General features: G+C 39.1%; 1 pseudogene; it reads right to left on the reverse strand.

The window, feature by feature from the left end:
• Positions 1 to 7631: 7631 nt before the first annotated feature.
• On the reverse strand, positions 7632 to 20237 carry LOC105098349 (protein Wnt-9a-like; annotated as a pseudogene).
• Between the last annotated feature and the right edge of the window lie 372 nt (positions 20238 to 20609).

Genomic DNA, 20609 nt, shown 5'->3' on the forward strand with positions numbered 1-20609 from the left:
TGGGCTATCTGATTCTGTTCCATTGAGCTGCTTGTCTGTTTTTTCTAAAAGTATCATGGTGTTTTTATTGCTGCATCTTCATATTTTAATTTGAAATTAGGGAGTGTGATGCCCCCAGCTTTGTTTTTGTGTCTCAGGATTGCTTCGGATATTCATAGTCTTTTATGGTTCCAGACAAATTTTATATTTTTTTACTCTATTTCTGTGAAAAATGTCATTGGGATTTTGATAGGGATTGCATTAAATCTATAGACTGCTTTAGATAATATGGACATTTTTGCAATGTTAACTATTCCAATACAGAACACAGAGTATCTTTCCATTTGTCTTCCTCAATTTCTTTCAGCAATATCGTATAGTTTTGAGTGTATGGGTCCTTCATACCCTTGGTTAAATTTATTTCTAGGTATTTTCTGTTAGGAAAATAGGATCATTTTCTAAATTTCTCTGATAGCTCATTGTTAGTTCATAGAAATGGAACAGATTTTTGTATACCGATTTTATACACTGCAATTTTATTCATTATTCCTAATACTTTTTGGTGGAATTTTTAGGGTGTTCTGTTTACAAAATCGTGTCATCTGCAAATAGTGAGAGTTTTACTTTTTCTTTTCCAATTTGGATGTCTTTTATTTCTTTTTCTTAACTATTCTAGCTAGGACTTTCAATACTATGCTGAATAAGAGTGGTGAGAGTGGACATCCTTCTCTTACTCCTGATCCTAGAGGAAAAGCTTTCAGTTTTTCACCACTGAGCATGATGTTAGCTACGGGATTGTTATATATGGCCTTTGTGTTAAGGTACGTTCCTTCTACACCCTTTTTATGCAGTTTTTATCATAAATGTGCTATCTATCATATGTGAATCATGTTAAATGCTTTCCTGCATCTATTGAGATGATTATATGATTTTTTATTCTTCGTTTTGTTAATGTGATGTATCACATTGATCAATTTACAGACACTGAACCAACCACCTTTGCATCCTTGGAATAAATCTCACTTGATCATGAAGTATGATTCTTTTAATGTGTTGTTACATTCGGTTTGCTGACATTTTGTTGAGGATTTTTGCATCTATGTTCATCAGAAATTTTGGTCTAATTTTGTTTGGTTTTGGTATCAAGGTGATACTGGCCTCACAGAATGAGTTAAGCAGCATTCAGTCCTCTTCATTTTTTTAGAAGTTTGAGAAAGACAGGTATTAGATCTTCTTCAGACGTCTGGTAGAATTCACCTGTGACGCCATCTGGTCCTGAACTTTGTTTTTTGGTGAGGTTTTGATTTCTATTTCAAATTCCTTAGTAGTGATCAGTCTATTCACATTTTTCTATTTCTCCATGATCAGTCTTGGAAGGTTATATGATTCTAAGAATTTCTCCATTTCTTCTAGGTTGCCCAATTTGTTGGTGTATAGGTATTCATAGTAGTCTCTTATTATCCGTTGTATTTCTATGGTATACACTGTAGTTCCTCCTTTTTCATTTCTGATTTATTTATCTGAGCCTTCTCTTTTTCTTAGTGAGTCTAGTGAAAGATTTGTCAATTCTATCTTTTCAAAGAAACAGCTCTTTCATTGATTTTTTTCTATCATCTTTTTGATCTTCTTTTTTTTAACATTTTTTTATTGAGTAATAGTCATTTCACAATTTGTTTCCACTCTGATTTTTGTTATTTTCTCTCTTCTAGTGACTTTTGGCTTTGCTTCTTCTTCTTCTATTCCTTTAGGTGTAAGGTTAGATTGTTTGAGATTTTTCTTGTTTTTGAGGTAAGCTTTTATTGCTGTAAACTTCCCTCTTAGTACTGCTTTTGCTTTCCATACTTTTAACAATGTAATTATATTTTCTTAAAACTTCCGGAGGTTTTTTTTTTTCCTTCTGTCAAGAAATTTAGTGTGATCCTTATCTTTATTTCATTGGATATGTCATGTCTTTTATTCAATGTCTACTCCTCAGATTTTCTCCATATCATTCATTTTAAGCAACCTGATTATCATGCTCTCTGGTGGTTTCTTCATGTTTCTTTTGTGCTTGAGGTTTGTTTAGCTTCTTGGCTATGTGGGTAATAATCTTTATAAATTTGGAAAATTTACAGTCATTGTTTCTTCAAATATTTTCTTCCCTCCAGGGACACAAACTTTACTCAACCGTCCTCCAGTTACCGGACGTGCCATTCTATTTTCTTTTCTTTTTTTTCCAGCTTTTTCCTCTGTGTGTTTTAATCTAGATAGTTTTAATTGCTATGTAATCAAGTTTACTAATGATCATTTCTTATGCAGTATCTATTGACCATTAACCACATTAGTGTGTTTACATCCCAAACATTGAGTCATTGCAGATTTCATCAGTAGAGGTTTGGTTTCCATACTTGAGATGTTCAATCCTTCTTTTAGCTACCTGAAAATGTGGAATTAAATTGTATTAATAATTTTAATGTTCTTGTCTATGACTCTATCTGCACCACTTCTGTGTCAGTTTCAATTGATTTTTCTCCTTATTATGAGTTTTATTTTCCTGCTCTTTTTGCATGCTGATAATTTTTTTATTGGACATTGTATACCTTACCTTGTCAGTAGCTAGGTATTTTTCTATTTATAAACATAATCTTAAGTCTTTTTTTTTTTTTGCGTCATAGTTAAAGTTACTTCAAGTAGTTGTATCCTTTCAGATTTTGTTTTTAGGGTTTGTTAGATGGAGTCCAAGTAGTGTACAATCTTGGGATAATTTTTCACTGTTATCAAACTAAGACCATTCATTGTATTTTAACTGAAATCCTTTGAATTATGAGGCTTTTCTGCTTTGAGTGATGTCAGCCTTCATAGCCCTGTGTGAGGTCTAGGCACTATTTTCTATTATATTTTTAGGTATTATTTTAGTGCCCTGGCCTGGGTAGTTTCTCATCTGTGAGCACTGATTAGTAGTCAGCTGAATACAACAGGTGGCTCCTTCTGCAGATCTCTGCAGCTCAGTTCTCCTTGGTATTCTGCTCTGCAAAGTCTTACCAGCCTTGCTCTCCCAGACCCCCAGCTCCACCCTCTCACCTCGGGGAAACTCTTGCCTAGGTTTCCCCTCCCCTGCATCATTACCTGATCATTCTCTCAAGATAAAAAGCTGGGGCAATGACAGTGCTAATCTCATTTGTTCCCTGTCTTTTCTTGATCACTTTCCTTCATTGCCAGAAATCTCCTTCTTCAGAACCATTGTTTCCTATATTTTGTCTTTTTTTTTTTTCAGTTTTTTAGTTAAGAGGCTAAATCTAGTTCTTGTTACTCTACCTTGTTTGGAAGTGTAATCTATAAATCCCTTAATCCTTTTTAACATCATATTTCCAGTACTAGTAATTGATAAAAGTTTCCAGTGAGGATGATATCTATTTGCTATGCCCAAAATACCCCCTCACTTCTCACCTTAAAAATCATCTTGCTCCTAAAGCCAAAGCAAGGTTAAGCATGCTTCTCAGATTTTGCTTTAACACAGTGTTACAACACTCTCTCTCTCTCTCTCCCTCTCTCTCTCTCTATACATATATATTTATATATATACATATACTTTATGTGTGTGTGTGTGTGTATATATATATATATATATATATATAAAAACACTGTATAATAAAGTAGTGGTATAATATATACACACTCTCTCTGTATTATAAATGCCTTTTACCTTTTTCCTGCACCCTCAAGCCCTAGTACATGCCTACACATAGTAAGCCCTCAGTAAATATTTGTAATAATGACTGAATAATACTGGTAAGCAGATGCTTCTTTTTATCAGATAGCACAGAACTTACTACGTCACTATAAATTCCATTTTTGAAGCAGCACCTTCAATAAAAACTACTGAAGAGATAACCTAGTCTCTGAGGCACATGAGCACAGGGCTGAACCTGAGCGAAGTCAGGATTCTGCCAGCCAGGAGAAAGAAGCAAGACAACCAAGGGTATCTGCAACTTCAGACATGTGTTCTCAAAAGCACCTGTATCCTTTGTTCTGAAGAGAATGTCTTAAACATTTTAAACAATGTTTTAGACTAGTTTCATGACAGTACCTAACTTATATGACTGTAAATATTTCCAGAACACAATAAACTCCACTTCCGTGCCAAGATGCTTCATGCAGTGTGCCACTTTAGATGGTAATTATATTGCATTAGGGAGACAGATTGTGCAGCCTCAGAAGTGGAAAGAATATACTGGGAAATCTGTCATCCACCCCCACAGCACACACCCTCTAAAGATGAGCATTCTATTATTTCTGGAATCATCTTCACTTTACATTTATTATTCTTATTTAAAAAGCCACCTATTTTAAATATTGAGTTATAGGATAACTCCTAGGGGGCAAGTACTTGTTTTAACCATAGATATCTTTTGTTTTTCCCACGTCTCTACTTTTTCATGGAGAATTTTTAAATATATAATTTCTCTACTTATATATTTTCACCCTTTTGATAAAAAGTAAGTCTTAATTGCCCTGTCATACTCTCATCAGATAAATCATTCAAGTTTTCTGAATCTGTTTCTTCATCAGAAAAAAGACAACTGTGTCTTCCTTACAGAGATTTTTTTTTTCACTCTTATAATGAAGGAGCTAAAATTCTTTATACACTGCAAAGCTCTGGGGAAAATTTCAATAGATGGCTCATGGTATATGAAAATTTGGTAGTTATTCATCTTTTTATCCCAACAATTTTACATAGTAGGTGAATCATGGTCACACTTAGTACATAGTTTAAAGGAATAGAGAAAAGAAAGAAGGAAGGTTGATGGATGGGATGAGAGGAGAAAAGGAAGGAAGGGAAAAGAGAGGTAACAGGAGACAGAAATAGAAGGGAGGGAGGGAGAGAGGGAAACTAAGGTAGGTTGGGGAGAGAGAAATGAAAGGAGGAAGGAGGGATAAAAGGAAGGGATGGAGAAAGAAGGGAAGGGAGAAAAGTCATAACTACTATGTGACCAGCTTGACTAATTTTGACTTTAACCTGTACATGATAACAACTGATCACTGCTGCAGCTATTCCCCCATCATAAATAAAAAAGTAACTAATCATACATGAACTCTGGACACAGTGGCTTTATGCTGGGGTGATGAAAGTAGTAATATTTGTCATTTTATGAATATTAGTATTAATATTACTGTCTTTGAGGATGAAACAGAAGGAGAGGATGCCATTCCCAAATACTGTAGCTAACTTGAAACCCTAGAGAAAGAGATTCATTCATTAAGGGGGTTGTCCTTTTTTCCATTTTCCAGGGTATTTATTTAGGAAACAGCAGGGTACTTTTAAAATCTTCTTAGATTCTGATACTTAAGTTAGAAATAATTTCTTCACTTATTTTGCCCTTAAGCATAAACTTAACTCACTAGTGCGGGGATATAAACACACAAGGAGAATATAAGGTATTTGGATTTTGCTCCAATAAACAAAAATCATGTGTGTGTGTGTGTGTGTGTGTGTGTGTGTGTGTGTGTGTGTGTGTGTGTGTGTGTGTGTGTGTGTGTGGTGGTGGTGGTGGTGGTGGTGGAGGTGGCTTTTTGACAGCCTAAAGCAGGTAAGCTTTTTTAAAGATGGCAGTAATATTTCTCATGCAAATTAATAATTCTGGTGTTGCAACAAGAGGTGACTTGGTGCCACAGATGCATTTAATGATGGCATCAATAATCACTGCTACCATTAATTAAGCGCCTGCTTTGAGAAAATCACTGCACAGATGCCGTCTCATTTAATTCTCCTGGTGACACTGTGAAGTTAGCATTTGTATCAGTCTTAGAGTTGAGGAATCATAGCCTCAGAGAAAATAGTAAACTTTTGCAAAGACTCTAGCTGGTGCCTCTTCTCATTATGTCCACCTCCCCAAGTCAGAGAGTGACTGAAGATCAGAGAGACGAAAAAGGAAAAAAAAGAAATATCTCAAGGCCTTCTTTCATCCCAGCAGACAAGACAAAAAAGAGCTAAGGGTAAATACACACACACATTCATTCTAAATGAGATGCCAGGATTGCTGTAAATTCCTTGCTAATGTATTTTAATTATTCCTCTGACATGACACACATGTGAGAAGGATACTGCTTTACTTATTTGACTAACGAGAAAAGGAAAGTTTGGGAGTTTAAACGGCCCAGTTTCCTGGCAAGTGATAGAATATGTGTTTGAATTCAAAATACACGTGCCTGTGCCCTTTTTCCATGGCACAGTGACCTTCACCACTCCACAAACACTTGCAGAGCACCTGCAGAGTGAAAACACTTTGCCAAGTGCGGGGCACTTAAAGCGATACATAGATTAACAAGACACAGCCTTGATCTCAAAGAGCAAACTCCAATCACTCAGAAAATGTCTCAGCTGGAGTAACATTTATGAGGAACTGTGAAGTGCTTTGCAAAATAGTCTTCCCAAGTTATTAAGTGGAACATTAACTGGTGGCGCTTTTCCTGTTGGGCAAATCTCTCACAGAAAGTGGGCCTTGATAGCACAGTGCTGGGAGAGGAGATTATTATCACCGCGTATCTACAGCCAAGGGGACATTCCCTCTACTCCACCAGGCAACAGATTTTTGAAAGGGGAAGGCAAGCCTTCCTCTATATTGCAGGGAAAAAGACATTCTACCTCTACGTTCTCAGATAATCCTTATTACAGCTCTATGGGTGGGAACTTTTATTATCCTTTACAACTGAGGCAACAAAGGTTTATAAAGGTCAAGGGATCATTGTGGGTCAAACAGGTAGTAAGTGGTTGAGGCAGGGTTCAAACCAATGTCTACCTTACTCCAAAGAATTCATTTTTCCACTTCACCACACTGGCCTCCTTATGTACACAAACATATACATATGTGCCAGTATGTGTATTTAAGTAGATACATATGTACACCTGCATGTATAACAAATGAACACTTCCTGTTGATCCTGAAGACTGACTTACAATTTTTTCAAACTTTACTGAGGTATAATTGGCAAAATTATGTTATTTAAAATGTATAACGTGATAATTTGATATACATGTACATCCTGAAAGGATCTTCCCATTGAGTTAATTAACACACCCATTACCTTACATATTTGCCTTTTGTGAGAGAGTGTGTGTGTGTGTGTGTGAGAAAATTTACGTCCTACTCTCAGCAAATTTCAATTATTCAAAACAGTGCTATCAATCTAGTAAGGTTTTATATTTGCCTTTCTTGTCTCCTGGTGGTATCCCCTGGATCTGATTTTTAACCTGTGGTTTTAGGAATTGAAAAGGGGACAGGGGGCAAATGTTTTATGGCTTACAGGATCGGTACTATGGGGCTACTTCAGAACTCAACTTTTGGGGTTTTTCTTATCTTTTTCCCCCCAAAAGCGGGAGGACTCAAGGGCCTTTGCCGGCACTACGTGGCCAGAACTGAAGCACAAAGGCAGACGCTTCCCCCTCTTCCCACCTCCCACCTGTCCCGCGCAACACCCCCGCCACCCCTCCACCCCGGCCCAGTCTCCCCAGTCTCCCCCACCAACGCCCAAAACCCCTCTCTCCAGCCCCTGTGCCTGGCCCAGCCTCCTGCGCTCCCTGAGGCACCCCTTCCTCCCCTTTCCCTTATCCTGCGCCCCTGCCCCTCTCCACTTGCCTACACATCCACAAGGCCGCCGTGGAAGTCCACGCTGGTTCACAGAGCGGTGCTCCACCACCAGTCCAGGAACTCTTTGACGAACTTGCTGCTGTTCCTGAGGCTGTCCCCACAGTCGCCCCACTGCCAGGTCTCGCGGCTCTCCTTCTCCAGGTCGGGGCCTCGTCGCAAGCCAGCCCTCGGTGAGGCCCACCTGCCTCGGCCAGCACGAGCGTCAGGCAGGCCAAGGAGATGCAGCAGAGAAAGGCGGTCTCCTTGAAGCCTCCCTGGAGGCGGCTGGCTCAGTAGAGGCCTTCCAAGTTGCAGTTCCAGCACTGGAACCGGAACCAGTACCAATACCAGCACCTGAGTGCGCTCCAGTGAACTGAGCACCACCGTCTCCGCCACAGTACGTCGGCAGCGCATGCGCCGCTGCTTCCGCTCCAGCTTCAGCCAATCGCAGGCTTTGCAGTGCGCCTGGCAGTCCGGGCGCCTGCGCGGCCCCTCCCGCTCTAGGGTCAGCAAGGGGTTGATGGGGATTCGCTGCCCTACAGCCCGAGGCGACGCAGAGGAGCTGCGCAGCAAGTGTTGGTGTCAGCGTGAAGGCCGCCGCCAGCCAGGGCACAGCAAGGACCCATCCAGTATCTTGCTGCAGGTGAGCTGCCCACCATGCCCCCGGCCCGAGCCACAGCTCAGGGGAAGGAAGGTGCTGCTTTTTGTTTGCTCCCAAACATTTGCACACTGGGTGGTGGATAGGAATGGATAGAGGGAGGGTGGGTTTGCTAAGGAGGTAGGAATGGTGAAGTCCTAAACAGAGGAAAGCCGAGAGGGCCTGCTGTTGGTGACAGCTCATCTCTCCCACTGGAACACTGGAAAACCAGAAGGAGGGGATGTAACTCCTGCCCTGACAATTCACAATACCTGACTTCGCTATATCCATGGTCCGAGTGCACTAAAAAGATAATATTGAGTTCATATTGGTACCTCTTAACTGGTGAAAGCCGTAAGTACTTTTCTTTCAAAAGCTTGCTTCAAAAGCCAGCTCATTCAGAAAGCTTCTCTAATTGTCCGCCCCTTGCTAATAACACTAGGAACTTATTTTTCCTACAGATATTTCTTAAGCAGCTACCATGCACTAGACATTAGGCATATTTGTTCATTCCTCCATCTGTGTTTCCATTTATAATGTTAGTCACTGATCATGTTGCACTATAATTATTTTTCTGAATATCTGTGTCATGAACTGACAAGGACAGCCTCTTATCTACTCAGTATTCTTAGCTTTTAGCACAACCTAGGAATAGAGTAAGAGTACAATTAATATTTGTTTAACAAAGGCTTTCAGAGAAGGGACCACGTGGGTATGATCTTGGCTAGTTACAGGGCAATGGGAACCAAAGGCAGAGTTGATCAGTCTATGAATCCAAAGGGGTAGTCTTACATTCCATGGAGGGAACCAGTGGGTACATGTTATGGAAGCAGATGACTGTATTAAGGAAGATCATAGTTCTTCCTATTAAGATATCCAGTGGGATGGGCTGTCTCTACAAGTAAGCCATTTCCTGTAACTAGTGTTAGCAAGCAAAGTTTAATGCATTCATCTGTCCAGAGTGATCAGGAAGAATTTTCCACATTTATTTGATGTGAACTTAGCTCTTTTAATATTGACATTTGCCATCCTATGATCAAGAAACCTTTATGGACAGAATAGAAACTGTGTTAGGCCTTACCTGAAGCAGCAGAGAATTCATGTCAGAATGCGCCCACACCTCTAGCTATCCAGACCCTTAATGCAGCACCGAGAGGGAGCCACTCTAAAATGTAGTGGGAAGGTGCTGGGCTTGAAGCTCAGAGGTCATTTGATCAGTGTCAGCTCAGCTCACAACCAGCTATGTGATTTGGGGAAATTCAGCTCATCTTTCTGGGCCTCATATGTAAAACAAGAAGACTCACCTAAACAATCTCTGAAGAATTTTCCAACCTTAATTCTAAGTAAATCAAATCGTATTATTTCTCTTACATTCTCAGTCCCAAAGAATAGCAGGTTTACCCACTGACATAATATAAGGAAGCCCGAATACACAAGAGATCAGTCTAAATGAGGGTTAGGGGAAGCAAACTGAGCTTGCAGGTGACAGTCTAAGGCTGTTGCCACTGAGGAGTGGGGCTTTATTATGTGGAGATGAGCAAAGGGGGGACTTCCTCACAGGGCCTGACTGGCTAGTCTGTAACAAAGCACTCATCCATCAATGCCAGGGCTGATTGCCGCACTGAGCTATGGCTTTGTCTAACACTCAGGCTTCATTTACACTGCCTCATCTGTTTCCATGGGGAGCTCTGACTGGCCTAGTTTGATCCTGGTATCAGCAGCGGTGGAGGTTAATCCAACAGTGCAGGGAGTTTGCTCAGAAGAAAGGAGGTAAATGGCATAATGACATGTGCGCTTGCATCTGAATGACAAAGTACAAACAGATTTTGGCTGTTCTGTCCAGCTGTTATTCTACATATTTTCTATCCCAAGAGGCTTATAAAGAACAACTAACTACAGGTGGTTATTGCTCAGAAGGGGGTCTCCTACTAAAAACATAACTAGGCTATGAGTATATAATATACTCATGACTATATAGTATTTTCAACTGTCATCCCTAGACTGAGCCACTTGCAGGTGGGCATTACATGCTGTATATTTCTGCATGCCAGCACCCAGAAGACAGCACTGACAGAGCTGGTCTTCTAATAAAGGCTCGAGAGACGAAAGTTGAGAATCATTTTTGTTTTAAGGCTTTTGGGTTATAAATAATTTTTCTTTTCAAAAGTACCCATAAAATTGTATTTTGGTTTTTATCTAGAAGTAGATTGCCTGCAGTGTGATCTATCTTCTTGCACTAAAGTTCTCTAAATGAAACCTCTTCCTTTGCCTAAATAGCTAATGTATTTGCTCATCTCTTAACAATATAGCATGCGTGGTACAACACAGCATCCAATCTGAGAAGCCTTCCTAGTTTTCCTAGGATAGTCAGCCTCTCCCTTAGTTTCTAGTAGTTCCTGGTTCATAAACCTATGAACAATCTCATTTATCCTTTCTCTGCTCTCTTTCTGCTACTCCCTCGTTGTGTTGTGTATCCTTGGGCACGTTACTTAACTTTCCTGTTTTCTGATCTGCAATATGGGATTAATAAGAGGAACTGTTAGGGGAGGGTATGGTTCAGTGGTAGAATGTGTGTTTAGCATGTAGGAGGTCCTGGGTTCAATCCCCCATACATCCATTAAATAAACAAAAATAAATAAATAAACCTCATTACCCTAAAACTTTTTTAAAAGAACTATCATAGTTTTATAATGGGATTTAAATGAGTTAATACATTTAATGTACTTAAAACTGTACCTGGCAAATGATATGTTTTCGATAAGTTTTAACTAGCAGTAGTAGCACTTTTTTTTCACTTTTTAATGTCATACTTTTGGTAAAGCCATTTTGATAAAAACCAGTTTATCTAAACAGTCAATTCCACAGGGGATAAACAGAATATCTCTGTACCTTCCCTTCAATTTTGCCGTGAACTTCAAACTGCTCTAAAAATTGTCTTAATTTTTAGAAATTATTTAAACCAATGCCTTTGAAGACTAGTTTAAGTGAAATGAAAACCATTGTATAGGGTCACTTCATCTGACCAAATAAGTTATAACTTTGAAAGTTCTTCTGAATCCAGTCTCCCCAGTGATACACAGTTCTCATAACCTGGTGACATTAACTTCTGCTTTATTATGCATGATTTTTATAACTGTTAAAGGTATCTTAAAATGTATTTAAATCTAAAGTAAATTGAAATAATTTAAAATAAAAACTTAAAGTAAATTTCATCAAGAAAAATTGTCTAAAAAATTTTTAAATGAGCAAAAAAGTAGATCAAAGAATCAGGACTCACGAGGATACAAAACAATTCTCTGGTTCATTAAAACGCTATCAATGTGATAGTTACTAGAAACTTAAAAGTGAGAAGGAGGCATTTTACATGAATTTCCTTTAAAAAAAAAAGCTTAAATTTTCAAAGAATAGGACCACAAAGAGTTGCAGAAACATTCAGTTTCTTAGTATGAAAATAAACACAAAAAATGGAATAGGAAAAAGTCGCTCATTTCTTTACTATTTTTTGAATGCTGTAAGATAAACCGTAAAAGCTCCCCATCCCTTCCTATCCAATTCCCCCTCCAATTCCACACCGTTAACAGTGCGACAGGCTTCCTTCCAGACTTTTTTCTACACTAGCACAAATACTTGGTAGTAAGTTAGTTAAAGACGTAATGCCATACACCCTATGTTGTAACCTGCTCTTTTCTTTTAACAGTGTAGCCTGGGCATATTTTCATACACATAAGTATATCTCATTCTTATTAAAGGCCTTACACTTTCCGTAGTGTGGATACACCATAATACTTTAAGCCAACCTTGAATGGGAGTTGAATTTTAGGTAATCTCATCTGTCCTTAAACGTCTTCCTGTTACTCCTTTACTGTGCTGTGTAGCCTTGGGCAAATTACTTAACTTTTTCAAATAATCATTCAAATAATTGTTTTAAATAATCATTCAGGAAATTATTTTAGGTATAGTTTTACTTAATTTTTATTCTTACAACATCAAATGGATAATAAACCAAACAAAATCTTTAAAGGTAAGAATAATACTCTAAGCATCCTTGAACCCCATACTCCCAAAGAGAATTTAATGTATTTTTCTAAGGAAGAGAGGGAAGGAAGAAGGAAAAATAAAAAGTGGTTTGGGCTTTCCCTTTCTGTTGTATCTGCTGTCCTTCTTGTAAATCTGAGGAGAAAGAGCACCACATAAGATGAGAGGGTGTAGACAGCTCCATGTAGGCTGGTGCTGTGTGCTGGGGTGGGAGGCATGTCTGCTCATCCCTGGGAGGGGATCCAGAGCAGTGCGGCATTTAGCAGGAGTTAGGATTGAGAAATCACTTGTTATTTCAAAGGCCACTGGCCACCAGGTGCCATATGGCTGCCTCCCTGTTGTGAATCCCCTGAACTCCGGGCACACCAGTATTCAAGTGTCAGAACAGAACAATTTTCAAAGCCAAACAGGAATTATATTTGGATTACCCATTGTATCAGTCTCTTCTGTTAGCTTTGATGATTCAGAGGGAATGCATGTGTTATATTAACAAGTATATTAAGAACACTTGACATCTGTAACCTTTTCATTAGCTGGTACATACAATACCTCTATAATTCATGCTGCATTGCATTTTAAAACTTGAGCAAGAGCAAAGTTAAAGTGTTCTCTGATTCAAGAAGCAGCACCTCCATTTGCTGTAAGCAATAGGGGGAGGGAAGTAAATAAGAAAAGGAGGGCCATGTGGACAATGTGCAGAAGTGGCGGGAGAAGGAGTGGTGGGGGACATTGTCAGCCTCGTGCCTCATTATGCAACTGGACCATCAAGAAAATCTGCACAAGGAGCCCTGTGTCTGCAGGACCTTTTAGCTCTGCTCCTCAAGGCCAAATTGTTCGCTTTCCCCTGTCCCAATTCTCGGTTCCTAAGTTTGGTTCTAATGTTTGCCCTGGGCCTATTAGCTATGGCCATGAACAGGGAATATTTGCTAAGAAAGAGATTCATACTGCATGGCAATGATTGAAACATCTTGGGGACAGAGTTTGATGCCATCAGAAGGAAGAAACAGACTTGGAATGTGGCATTGCCAAGCATCGTAGGAAGAGGTTCGTGCAGAGTTTCTACCCTGCTGAGTAGGGTGGCCCAGCCCAGTCAGTTGCTCTACCAGCACAACCAAGTTTGTCTCTAGGCCCCTCCTACCTTCTCACCAAACCTACCCTCAGCTTCCTTTAGTTTCTCTAATGGGCTTTGAAGCCCAGAAAAATAAGACACATCTCTCTTGGATTCTGGTATTATCAGCCTATAGTAGGTATTATCAGCCTAAAGTCCAGCAGACCGATTTCTCCAGCGCCTGCCTCCCCATGTGCTAAATAAACATTTAGTTCCCATCTTCAGGCATCCTCCTGTCTTCTTCCTTCTGCATAAGCAGAGCTATAGCGAGTTGTCCAGCGTATAGGCAAAAACTGCCAGACTCACCCACTTGTACCTTTAGGAGAACTGAAGCTCAGGCTTCAAACTACAGTGGTTGCTCAGATCCAAATTGGACACTTCTCATTCTGGAATCAGCAGCAAGGGGACCTAAGGACAGGTCATCTTATTGCATTTTTTTTTCTTAATTTGGAGTCAAGTTATCTCAGTTGCCATTATGAGAACACAGACTCTACAGTCAGCTAAATTGTATTTCCTCAAGAGCCTCATCAATGCCCTTAAAAAGGCAACAGTGCAGCCTGCTACACACCACTCAAAAAAAAAACCCGTTTCTTCTGTATAGCACAGGGAATTATATTCAATATCTTATAGTAACCTTTAATGAAAAAGAATATGAAAATGAATATATGTATGTATATACATGACTGGGACATTGTGCTGTACACCAGAAATTGACACATTGTAACTGACTGTACTTTAAAAAGAAGTATAATAATGTAAAATGTTGGAGAGAATGTAAATGAAAAGATTTCTTAATTGTTCTGGAGTGTAAGTTGGTGTGATCACTTTTGTAAGCAATTTATTATCTAATAAAACTGAATATTCACATATTTACAATTAAAAAATACTACATGTGGAGGTTCATTGTGGAATAAAGATGAATTCTCCATGACTACAACAAGAAAAAAGCTGACTCAAGATCCAGATTAGCCAGGCAATTACTGGGCATTTTCAAAGAAGAGAGGCAGAAGCAGAGATGTGACAAAATTAGTACTCAGAAGAGTACTAGAAATGAAACATAGGGCTTCATTGCCCCAAATCCATTCCTCCTTTTGGTGGCACTGGTACCCTAATTTTTCTTTGGGAAAGCCACTTCTTTCCCATTTCCGTGTCATTTTTCAGATAAAGCTGATATCATGCACAGGACGAAAGGGTAGAACATGTGGTCCAAACTAGCTTTGTAACCTTATCCCATCCTTCTTAGCACTGTATGGTCTTGAATGGGCTCATGTCCCAAGGCAGGTCCCCCAGTGCTAGGAAGACACACTTGAAGACTTCTGTTTGAGCTCTCAGAAAAGCAGGCTCTCCCAACTGCCAGAAAGGGATGAGATGGTGTAAATATGAGGCATCCTTGGTATTCTGTGCAGAACTGAGGACCAAAGCAGTTCTGAGGAAGCAGAGTCAAGAGATGAATCCACGTAACTTTGTTTAAGTGCTGAGTCAAGCTGTACTTTAGAGAAGGACTAACCCTGGATTTTTCACTTCACATAAAGCAGCAAGTTTCCCTTTAACATAAACTAATACACCAGTGGCAGGAGAGGAAGTCCCATCAAGATCCGCATTTTTCATTCAGCTCAGGACGTGTTACCTGAAAGATGAACCTTACCCAAGCTTCTTGGCTTCTCATTTAAATTCATTCTTAAGTAGCCAATCACCTTCCAACAACTCCATGAATTAATCTGTGACTCTCCTAGGCCACTTCAGTATATTCAATGTGTGTGTGTGGAGGTCTCTCAGGTTAAACTGAAATCTGAATGTGTATCTCAGTTACATCTAGCATGCCTGTGTACCTGGAACAAGCACTGCAGTAACTGAGGAGGAAATCCATGAAATGCCAAGTGTCTAATTATTATCTGTATAAGCAACTTTTAAGAAAAACTTGAAGCCTCAACTTTAGTCTTCCCAACCCTCATCCCATTTGCTATGACTATTGTAAACTTGTCAATGAAATCATTTTTTCCATGCTATCATGACAGACTGGATTAGAAGACAAATAAAGTGAGTTATTTGCTAACCTCATACGTAGCCTGGTGGGAATCTACCCAATATGGTTACATTATAAATAGTGGCCAAAAGCTGACCTGATTAAATCTATTCTTTGGAAATTAATTTCATAGTAGCATAAAGATTACTAATTTGAAGTGGTTCTCCCAAACAGTACTAAACCACTTTCCAAATTCTGCCTGTTGTCCATCTCAGGCTCATAGGAAGTAAGGCATTTAGTCTGTACATTTTCCAAATCTACCACTTGTTGCCATGTATTCCTATTAAAAAAAATCTTCCATCTATGAATATAATTTATATGAGTATAGTATCAGAGTCTGGTCAGGAAACTAAGAAATCATACAAGGTATTTCAACTGACAGAAATTGATATGAGTTTGGTTAGAAACATATTATAGAACAGAAAAGGTGAAAAGGGAATGTTCAGGTGACACAGATTTTTTTTTGTAGGAAACAGCTACCATCTGTTAGGATGGAGCAACAGTGTGAAGAGATTGAAGTTAACGAGATTGGAGTTAATAGACCTTAAGACACTTAATGAAGAAACCATGTGGAGTTGAGACTGGACCTCTGAGGAGGGCTAAAAGTACCTAGCTAGTTCTGTTATCTTTGAGAAGACATGATGAAGTTGGGTCAGAGATTGCTGGGAAAAAACAAAGCAAAACAAAAAAAAAAAACGCTGGAGAGTGAAAACAGTTTCCTGCTGCCAAAGTGAAGAGCCCTTGCTAGGGTGATGCTGGCAAAAAGAGCAAGCACCTGGGAAAGGACAAATTCACTCTCCCTTCCTCCTGTTTTCCAGTCTCCGTCTAAGGTCCCTTATTTATAGCTGGTAAAGGATGAATGTGGTGCACCGAACTGCAGCTTCTGCTTCACACAGAAGAGCATAGAACAGTGGGCTCGGAGCTGAGAGACCATAGCTTATTACTTGACACATGATCATCTTGTAACTCTAAAGGATCTGACCACTGCTAATACGCATATCAAATTAAGAATATAAGTATATAACCCAAGTGTGTGTCACTAGGGAATCCGCTGGCCCCTTAGTTTTCTGGGGACACTTTTTTCTTTAACAATTTTTATAAAATGGTAGATTTGGAAGTTGGAGCTTTAATAACTCTCTTACATATTATATGATTGACATCCAGGGACTTCAGCTTTTCTGCACAATTAAGGGGCCTTATTTTCCTAATCACCTCTAGTTCCAGTTTTCTATTTTTACTGAACCCTTCTTCTCACTAAAGCCTCACATTAGGAAGTTTTGTTCTCTGCCTTGCATCATCCCAAAGAAAGAATGGGAACATTTTTCCTTTAAACCCCCAAAGAAACACTAACAAAAACCAGTTATTATCAAAAGTTTGGGAAAAAAATAGAAGCATGATAAACAACTAAAAATTGTACATTATATGTCATTTTTTGTAATGATTTTCTCAGTCATCTCATCCACATGGAATTCCTCTCTGGCCTTGTATCTTTGGGGGGCTCTCCCAATAAGCTTCTGGTCCTCTGCCTCTCCACCATTTCTTCATTCCTTTATCTTTTTACTGCTTTTCTCCTGGGATTCCATTGAAAATTCAGAATTCTTCATCAATTTTTATTTTGACTTATTTTCAGTAAGTCAGCTCTTTACCCTCACTGCCGTTTCTCCTTCCAGATCATGTCCTTGGGAAGCCTTCACTTTTTACACTCAACCTCTATGAAGGTTTGTTATTCTGCCCTGAGATTAATATTGTTATTTCTTCATCTTTATTTCTTCTAATTATTAATATTTTGTTTTGAAGTAATTATAGGTGCACATGCATTTGTAAGAACAAATGCAGAGAGATCCTAGTACCCTTTGCCTAGTCCCCCCCCCCCAGTGGTAACCCCTTGTAAAACTACAGTACAATATCATAACCGGGATATTGACGTGATACAGAATATTTTCATCCCCACAAGCATCCCTAATGTTGCCCTTTCATAGCCACACCCACTTCTCTCCCACCCTGACTTCCTGTATACTCCTGACAACCACTAGCCTGTTCTTCATTTCTGTGATTTTGTCATTGGGAGATGTCATATACAAGTGGAATCAAACAGTATGTAGCCATTCAGGAGTGACCTTTTTCATTCAGAGTGGTTTTACTTTGCATTTCTTTTATGACTACTAATGCTGAACGTCTTGTCGTGCTTATTTGCCATCTACGTATCTTATTTGGTAAAATATCTCCATGTCTTTTGCTCATGTTCTAATTGGATTTTTTGCTTTTTGTTTTATTGGCTGTTGAATTTTGAGAGTTCTTTATATAATCCTTTATAGTCCTTTGCTGAATATATGAGTTGCAAATATATTCTTTTCTGTAGTTTGTCTTTTTGTCTTAACAGGGTCTTTTGCAAAGTAAAATTTTTGAATTTTGATGAGACCCAATTTATCAGTTTTTCCTTTTATAGATCATGTTTTTGGTGTCAAGTCTAAGAACTGTTTGCCTAGCTCTAGACCCTAGAGATTTTCTTCTGTGTTTTCATTCTAAAAGTTTTATATTTTACATTTATAGCTATGATCCATTTTGAGTAAATTTTTACAGATGGTGTCTTAGGGCAAGACTTATTTATTTGTTTGCCTATATATATGTCCAATTGCTGTCTTCACCTTCATGTCAGGTATAGATGAAGTTAAAAAAAAAAAACAAAACTCAGGAACTCCACACTGTGTAGCTCCTCAGGTCCTTTGGTCTGTTTTCTTGCTACCTTTTAGAGTATTCTTGAGTTTGTTTTAGGTGAAATTACAGGATTTTTAGTTGTACTTAGTGAAATGAAAAGGAAAAAGTACATCTATTGCATCTTCCCAGAGGTAAAAGTCCTTTGTTTTTTTTTTTAATTGAATTTTACTTTATAAGTTAATTTTTAGTACATGTTAAATACCAAATACTATCCCCTGTAGAGAATCTGACATTGTGGCTTGTGATTGAGTGTGTTTATGGTCATCCAATTTCCAGCCAAACCCAACTTAAAATGCATATCTTTGAATTAGCTGTGATGGTGAACACCCTGTCCTGCGTTTATCATTTGTGGACCTTTTAATGATGGTTGTTCTAATTGGTGTGAGATGATACCTCTTTGTACTTTGGATTTTCATTTCTCTGATAGTGACATTGAACGTCTTTTCATGTTAGGCCGTTTTCTTTTCTCTCTGGTCCAGAGGTATAAAATTAGATTCTTTAAAAAACAAGTAGGCACATCCCCATGTAAGGAGAGATGAAATGAGAGGGTACTGTTTTATTGAAATCATGCCCCTACTCAATTCTCTTCCCCACTGTATCATAAGGCAAGAATCTGTGTCTTTCATTTTCAAATCTGAAGCACTGAGCATTCAGTAAGTGTTCAGCAAATGTGGAATGGTTGAATGAAGAAAGGGAGTAATGGACACTTCTAAATATTGCCTGTAAGTCAATGCTATTCAAAAAACAGTAAGAGAACGACAAAAAAGACTTCAAATGTTCTCTCTTTTTTAATCACTGAGGATTATTGAATCCAACTGAAGAACACAATTAATTACTGTTTGCGTGATGTTATAGCCCAACTTTTGCCCTGCTCTTCTTCCCTTTTGTTTCACTGTGGAAATAAAGCTCAAGGTCAGATCCTGAGAGACACACAGTTCTCCTTACCTGTCAGCAGGAAGAAGCCTTGCTCTCAGAGACATCCCCAAAGGAAATGCTTTTTCACCTCTGTCTCTCTTGCTCCTTGTCTGGGTGTCTGATGGCTGCTGACAGCTCCGACTCCCTTCCTTGTGGCAGTAGCTTCCTCACCAAGAAAATGGTGCACATCCTGATTTTATTAAGATACTGATGCAATGATATTTCTCCTTGTAAATGATCTCTTCACTTCCTAATAGTTTTGCTTACCATGAGCTGTGCCTGATGTAGGAGCTTGGGAAGAGTCATATAATCGACTGCTTCTCGAACTTTAAGGAGAATTACCCATGGATCTTATTCAATTCCAAGTGTTTTGCAGTAGAGATGCTGGGGTGAGGCCAGAAATACTGCATTTCTAACAAGTTCCCAGCTGATGGGGCTGGTTTACCCACACAACTATAAGTAGGAAAGAGATACATTTTAAGCCTCAATATTCTTAATTTGTAAACCTGGGATAATTAACCTCCACTCTGATGACTTCCCAGGGTTGTAAGAATTGAGACATAATGTAAATAAAGTTTTTAAGAATCTAAAACTCACTATATAAACCTAAAGTTTATGCCCTTGTGATCACCTTAGCTCAGCCATTCTCAACATCAAGAGTTCAACCCCAAGTAGAAATATTAATGTTAAGACTTGAGGGGCAATGAAAGACCCACTGACTCAAAATAAACTTCCCTGTTGGCATTGGGGAGTGTCTGCAGGAGTGGATTTCAAAACTAGCTGAAAGTCAAAATAAATCATCTGAGGATTGCTGAAAGTAAAAGACCCCACCCTGGAACCACCCACAAATCTGAATTAGAGAGATGTCCACACACCTGTGTCAAGTATATCCTTCAGATGATTCTGACGCAGTCATTCGCATACTCAGATTTTATACGCCTTGAGCTCTAACTCTGTCATTTTGCAAATTGAAAGACCAAGACCCAGTGAGCAGGCTGGGCCTTTGTCCGTAGTGGGCCTAGTTCCATAGTGAGGCTGTGGGAAACCAAAAAACTGGAATGGAGAATTCTCATCTAGGCAAAAGGAAGTTTCCAGATCTGTGAAATGAACAAAGCCAAATCTATTCATAGCAGCCAAATCAGATGAAGAAAGATCTGACTTACCAAGCAGGGTCAGGATCAGAGATAATGGACATCTGTCCACATCCAGTATCCTTCCCATTTTGCGAGTGGTCTCTGACTCAAGCTGTGGAAACTGAACAGCCAGCTATTACCTTCCCCTGGGAGTTAAGGTGTAGGCAGTGGTCTATGTTAAGCAATTCAGATGCTCCTGCCCAAGATATTAAGCATCAAGTAAGTGAGGCAAAGACAAATGGATGATTAGAGTGATTTTTATTGCAGTGGTTGTGAGCTGAAGTGACAAAAGCAGCACCGTGGCTTTGCACTCCATCAAGATGATCTTCCTGTTTCTGGATTCTGTAGAGCTGCTTTGATTCTTATTTGGTTGTCTAGTCTGGTCCTTCAGCCTCTTAGCAGGTCTATAAGCCCCCAATATGCTTTGAATACATTACTTGGTACTTTAAAAGTCAGAGTC

Source organism: Camelus dromedarius, chromosome 12 (genome assembly GCF_036321535.1).
Source record: "Camelus dromedarius isolate mCamDro1 chromosome 12, mCamDro1.pat, whole genome shotgun sequence".
In the NCBI taxonomy this organism is placed as follows: Eukaryota; Metazoa; Chordata; class Mammalia; order Artiodactyla; family Camelidae; genus Camelus; species Camelus dromedarius.